Below are 7,811 nucleotides of genomic sequence, written 5' to 3' on the forward strand. Positions count from 1 at the left end.
TTCCACTCGTTTCCCGATTTCTGCTGGTCCGTTACATATTTTCAGTAATATTAGTGGTTAAATCGGAGGTTTTTACTTCCACTCTTTAGCAAACTGGTGCTTCCTGTACCCTCTAATATAATTAAGAATATATATATATATACACATGTTGAAATGTGGACAGACATTTGGGAAAATGATTGCCATTCCTAAAATAATGTCCATATGCTGACGCAAAGGGGTTTATTTGTATAAGATACATTTTATACATATCCGGAAACATGTGCAAACACTAACAAGACAACAGCAATGGTGATGAGGCCTGGCGTTTTACTGCATATGGAATATAAATAGACCAAATTTGATTACTATTGCAGTTTTAAAATCAAGTATTAGGATGAAAGACTCAGTCATTAATAGCTTAAGACGAAAATAAAGAACCTATAAAAATAATTCTAGTCTTTAGCTAGATGATCGATTATTATTAGCTAATTGTTCACCTGACAGTGAATGCGGCACATTGTTTAATTACTTGATTTATCGGACAGCTTAAGGGTTTGGTGGTTGATTTCCTGTTGTCGGCACACTGCGTTGTATTCATGGCCAGGATTAATGTTTTTCGTCAGTCACAGACCTATAGGGGAACTATCTCTCCTCTATGCTTTTTCTATTAAATAAATACTATAATGGCCGCTGCCACTTGGATCTGGTTGGGATAATGCAGTCTCCACTCAAGCATTTCCGCTTTCTTTCTTTGCTTCTCATTGCTCTTCCGGGTCCTGCACTTCCCACAACGTCGGCCGTCTGGAATTTCTTCCATGTTCCTACGTTTCATGGGAATATCAATGGAATGGATCTAACAAGGGTTGCAAAGGCCACGGGCATTGCTGTCTTCTTGGTACAGCAATTTAAAAGAAAGTTATATATAAGCGTAGGCGTGGCTGTGTGGTAAGAAGCTTGCTTCCTAATTACATGGTTCCGGGTTCAGTCCAATTGCATGGCACATTGAGCAAGTGTCTTTTAATATAGCCTCGGGTCGACCAAGCTTTGTGAGTGGATTTTGTAGACGGAAACTGAAATAAGTCGGTCGTATATATATATATATATATCTATATATATATAATATATATTATATATTATATATATATATATATACTAGCTTAAAAGCCTCCTGTGGAGGGCTCTTCATTGGGCCTTGGGCCCAACAATGACACTTTCTGAATTGAGTATATATTAAATTTTATTAAACTTAAACAATGTTTTTTAAGCAATGAACAATTTTCATCAAAACAATGATATAATTTGTCGACTTGGAACTTATTGCAAAGCTGCATGATAAACAACATTTTTTGTCTTCCCGTTCGGGGTTCAGAACAAATAGCTTGTTTCCATTCCCTACTCTTGAATAACCAACACATAGCCGGCCGTAGGCTACAATAAACTTACCTTATAAAGTTCAACGATAATTCTTCTGCTGTCACTTAATGTATGTAGGGCCTTACTTCTCGTACAAACAATTATTTGTAGTAGCTGGTAAGTATCTAAACTCCTGTTTGTAGTTTAAAGGAAAATTACACCACTATTACTAAACACTATTTTAAAGTGGTTTGGAATTACTCTAAACGTATTTGGCCATAAAGATGTTTGAAATTTAGTATTTAAAACAATTTTTTAAAGGTAATAATAAAATTAGTCGAATCTATTTTCATGCAGTCGGAGTGCGCTAAGTTTCCATAGCTCCGACGGCCGACGGCATGAAAATAGGTCCGATAAATTTTTTTAATATCTGAAAAAATACTAAGTTTCCAACATTTTTCAGGTAGCGAGTTATGAGAGGTAATATTGCATTGTTCCGAATGTTATGAAGCACGTGTTATGGCTAAATTACTTGATACAGTTATAATATCCAGAGAAAAATATTTTTCAAAATGTTTATTTTGGAAATTACTTTTGGAAATAGTTATGATATTTAGAGAAATATTTTTTTCAAAGTGTTAGGATAGATAAAAAAAAAACAAGAATGAAGAATAGTAGATGAGTCATTGAATAACGAGAGAGGGGGTAAAGCATGAGGAATAGTAGAAGTGTCATTGAATAGTGAGAGAGGGGGTCGGAGGAGTAAAGTTGAAAAAGTGTGACACATTCGCATTTTCTATTATTATTATTATTATTATTATTATTATTATTATTATTATTATTATTATATATGTATGTATGTATGTATATCTATGTGTGTGTGTCATTGTGTCTGAGTCTGTATCACCATCACCGCTTGACAACCGGTGTTAATGTGTTTATGCAAAGGAGATCAATAGAATAAATACTAGGTTTAAAAAAGTAAGTCCTGGGGTCGACTTTTTTGACTAAAACCCTTCAAAACAGTGCTCCAGCATGGCTGCAGTCAAATGACTGAAACAAGTAAAAGAAAAAAAAAAATAGAAGAATGCACCAGAGAGAATAGCTGTTGTTGCCTAGCTTCATACTGTTAAAGACAAATGATTAAAAGCAATCCAGTCGCGACCATCCCACCTTTTACTACTCCATAAGGTATTTTAATCTACATCAATTTGACTTTTTAAAGACAATAACGTGTCGTTTGAAGGAGATTTGACTGCTATGTCTAGCAGGTAAAATAACCACGTAGAGGCTACGTCAATGGCTCCGTTCCAGAACCATGTCTTACACAGTCGTAATCAGCAGTAACACTATAACATTTTTATTTGTTGTATTTGTTATCATTGTTATGGTGAGTTCCTTCTGTGATTTGTGTCTTGAAAGAAGCGCTTATAATACAAAATCTGAATACCATTTCTATCGCAACCCAGTCAAAAGAAGTCGAAAATGAAAACTTCAATGCGAGAGAATCGGAAGTGTTTTTATGAAGAAATTGTTTTTCTTTATATTAAAAAAACAGTCGAAAGTAAATAATTTTTGTTGGTAATTTCTTATGCTCATGCGTGGGTCGAACGGACAAACAGTTTCGGTGACTCTTTTACTATTTTACTTGCTTCAGTCATTTGACTGTGGCCATGCTGTCGCACCGGATTTAGTCGAGCAAATTGCCCCCAGGTCTTATTCTTTGCAAGCCTAGTACTTATTCTATCGTTCTCTTTTGTCGAACCGCTAAGTTTCGGGGACGTAAACACACCAGCATCGGTTGTCAAGCGATGTTGGGAGGACAAACACAGACACACAAACACATAACACATATCCATATATATATATATATATGCATATATACGACGGGCTTCTTTCAGTTTCCGTCTACCGAATCTATAAAACTCCGTCTTCCAAATCTATAAAACTCCGAGTACTTTTACATACAGGAGACCAAAAGTATACGTACGCCGCTATATGCATATATAAAAATTCAAAATAAAAAATGGTACAAGAACGTAACAAAATATTCGGACAGTTAGACGATACAAAAAAGGACAGGAAAAAACAAGGACGGATCATTCGGAGCTTTCAATCATCAGTCGAGAAGCAGGTTGACTTTGCAGTTTCGGCCGGTTACTCACGAGACTGCTATAATCTGGCCGGCCCCAAGGAAATATACAAGACGAGATTCTTTCAGTTTCCGCCTACCAAATTCACTCACAAAGCTTTGGTTGGCCCGAGGTTATAGTAGAAGACACTTGCCCAAGGTGCCACGCAGTGGCACTGAATCTGGAACCATGTGGTTCGTAAGCAAGCTACTTACCACACAGCCACTCCTACACCCTTGAATGGATATATTTTTAGAAACATCCTGTTTACGACTATTAATCAAATGGTTGGAATATTTCAGGCTGAAATTACATAAAAATTAACGAAAATCCCCTAGAATTTATATGTTCTATTATTCTATTATCGGTTTCGACCAGGGGTCGTGGTCATGCTGGGGTTGAACAAATTTTTAAATAAATTAATTACAAAGAAGTTGAAAAATAATGCCAGCACTCCTTTGGTATATTGAATACTTATTGTGCAAGGGGTGGAGGGAATAATGTTGTTAAAGATTAAAAGGCGGGTCCGTTTCCAGTACTGCTCTACAAGGGTTTCTCGATCTCTTAACAGCATCTGCAGATATTTATGAAGGCGAGCAGATGTGATCTTCTGAGAGCAACGCCTTTCTGTAGTTATTTGTCCAACAGAAAGCACCGTCTTTATACATTTTATGTTTACATTTGTATTTTGAAAAGAGTATATACATACATAAATGCGTACATACACACACATATACATACATACATATGCACCCCAACCCCCTCCCACAAAGTAATGGTTGTTATAACCGTTACTTTTCAGAAGAGTTACAACTTACTACATCTCTTATAGTGAGTTTAGATCTGGCAACTTAACTGATATATATATACATACATGCACACACACACACACACACATATATATATATACATATATATATGTATGTATATATTTATATGTATGTATATATATATATGTATATATACATATATATACCCATATATATATATATATATATATATAATATATATATATATAGTAAAAAACAAGTCAAAAATAGAAATGCTAAGATGATTTTATAGTGAATCTTTCAGTACCGGTTTCGGTCATTTTGAGACCTTTTCAACTGTAACGATTAAATAATTAAATTTTGAAAATTTAGAAAAATTAGAAGAAAGGTTTTTTTTAAAGGAATACTTCCATAGTAGTGTTCAGATATATGTGGCATTCTGCTTGTCTCTGACTCCCTTGTTTGCAACTTGTGTATTCGAGGTATCGTTGTGAGTTCTTGAGGGGGTGGGAGTGGGAAAAATGGGCTGGTCAGTGGCGACCGGCAGTCGCTGCGTAGGCGTTATACTTAAAGACATTAGTGGGGGTAGATAAAGGTGAGAGAAGTAGAAGAAAGAAGAAGGAGAAGATGTCGGTGTGCCGATGATGATGACGATGAAGAAGAAGAAGAAGAGGGAGAAGAAGAGAAAAAAACAGAGAGGAGGGGAGAGAGATATGAATGGGTTGAAGATATAGCTGTTTTGGGCGATTAGTAATGGATTCTATGGAATGTAATATTTGTGTGGTATATATATTTCTTTTATTCTTAAGTTGAGCTATATTAATTGTTTGTCGTAGACCCGTTAAGAAGTGGCCTGTATTTTATAAAGAGATTTTCTTTACTTATTCGTTGTCTCGAGGTTGTATCGTCCCTAAATTGGTAGAGGGGGAAAATTCTGAAGTTTGGTTTTTTTTGTTGGCGCAAGTATCGATGTGTTGGCTAAAAGCTATTTTTCTGTTTGGGGAATTTTTATATGGGATCTGTGCAGGGCCATTCGTTTACGCAAACCATTTTTGTTTGGCCTATGTACTGCTCTTGACACCCGGAGCAGGTTAGTGAGTATATTAGGTTCTCCGAAGCACATGTGAAGTTGCTTTTCACTGTAAACCGTTGTCCCTTTTGAAGGAGAACTCAGAACCCTCGATTAGATAGTCGCATATCCCGCAATTGGGTCTTCCACATTTTTTACTGTCGGCTTCTGTGTTGAAGAGTGAATTCGGGCTTGTGTTAGAAGACTTTCATGGATCTAGGCTGTCTTTTGCTTTTTATGATCGTGTGTGTTTGGAGGATTGTGTTCATTCTGTGATCTTTTTTAGGAGGGGTATGATGTGGAGGATGGTGCCGAAGGCTTCGTATTGAGAGGGTTGGTGTGTGGAGATGTATGGTAAGGCTTTTGGTTGTAAGTTTTTCTTTGATTTGGGATGTCTCAGTTCCTTGATGTTAAGTTGAAGGGCACGTTGAATGCACTTGTCAATAAGTGAAGGTGGATAGTTCCTGGGTGATAAGGGTATCTTTTAGTTCTTGTAGTCGTGTGTCTCTGGTGTTTGCGTTAGAGACTATAGTGCATATCCTTTTTGCTAGATTGAAGGGATATTCATCCTGGTGTGTCTGGGTGGCATGAATGAATGGAAGATATTGCTTAGAGTCTGTAGGTTTATAGTATATGTCTGTTTCTATTATATTATTAGCTTTCTAATGAGGATATCGAGGAAGGGAAGTTGTTGCTGGCTATATTCCATCGTGAATTGGATGTTTACGTCCAGCCCGTTTAAAATTTCCTGGAATTCTATGAGTTTTTCTATATTTTTATGCCAAAGAATGAAACAGTCATCTAGATATCTCTTCCAGTGTTTTTCTATGTAGATGGAGAAAGGGCTGCCATATCTTTCTAGAACCTTACGATATAGACTGATCTCTAGGTATCCTATGACTAGGTTGGCAAAGGAGGGGGCCATTCGTGTACCCATCGCAGTCCCCGATTTTTGTCGGTAGAAGTTGTCATTGAAGGCGAAGAAGTTATTTTCCAGGATGAATTTAACCTCTTCTATCACGAATTCTTTTTTGATGCGGTTGTGTGGTGTGGTTCGTTGGCGTGATTCTCTAGCCAGAATTGGATTGCCTCTAGTCCTAGGTTGTGGGGGATATTGGAGTAGTAGAGGTGACTACATCGAAGGATACCAGTATGGTGTTTGGTTTATAGTATTCGGTAGGTGATTGAGCATATCTAAGTCGTCCCTTATATAGCTTTTGACATGTTTGAGGAGTGGTTTAACAGGGTGTCTAAAAAGTTACTGAGGCGGTGGGTTTCGCATGCGGGACCTGCTATTATGGGTCTCAATTTGAGGTCATTAGGATTAGGGACTTTAATTATTTTGTCTGTGGCTATCTTGCATGCGTTGCTTATTTTTTCACTTTTGTGGATCTTAGGTATACCGTAGAATTGGCTAGTTTTACTTGTGAAATTGGTCATATAATCATATTCTTTGTCGGTGAGCCCTGCTTTGTATGGGTTAAATATGGATTTTAGTTCCCTCATATTTTTTGTTGACTGTAGTTTTGTGCCTTTTCATAGTATGTTGTGTCTTCCAGCATAGAAAGAACCAAAGTTATGTAAAAGTCGTATCCATTAAGACAACAGCACTCCCTTTATCGGCCTCTTTGATTGTTATTGTTTTATCTTGTTTTAATTTGTTCAACTCAGCCCATTCTTTTTTGCTGAAGTTTGGTTTGTGTTTTTTTTGTGCATATGTTGATATGGGTAATTAGATATGTGGTCACAGAAATCATCAAGGTTTTGTTCTTACCTTTCGAGGGGGTGTAGTTACTCCTATATATATATTATATATATATATATATATATAATATAATATATATATATATATATATTATATATATATACGTATATATGTATATATATGTATGTATATATATAAGCATATTCATACAGATACGTAAATATTCCTGTATATATCTATTTGTATGTGTGTGTATACACACACACACATACATACACATACAAACACACACATACACACACACACACACAACATAAATATTGGTACATGTTTCTGTATATATATCTATCTATATCTGTGTATTTGTATATATGTGTGTGTGTAAGCACACACACACACACACACATATCACGCACGTTCGCTCTTACACATACACATGTTCTATCCTCCTTTCGGTTTTGTATAGAAATGTTTCATAACAAGTTTTTTTCATCTTTTCCCGAAAGCTTTTACTTCTATTCACGCAAAATTACCAACGCTCTTTTCTGTGCATGTAAAACTGAACCTCTTGCAAAAAATTTCCAGTGAATTATTACAGCAGTCATATCATACCCACACATTTAAAAAAATTCATTTCCAGCTGACTGTCAACATTCTGCAATAATGAGCTACAGTCTCATCTGATCCATCGAACAATCAACACTCTGGGTGGGCATACCTGCTGTCATGACCCCTTTACTTTTAAGGTCTTTCTTTAATCCCTTTTTTTCTTTAACCTAAGCCAACATTCCCTTGTTACC

Source organism: Octopus sinensis, linkage group LG5, assembly GCF_006345805.1.
Source record: "Octopus sinensis linkage group LG5, ASM634580v1, whole genome shotgun sequence".
NCBI classification, from domain to species: Eukaryota; Metazoa; Mollusca; class Cephalopoda; order Octopoda; family Octopodidae; genus Octopus; species Octopus sinensis.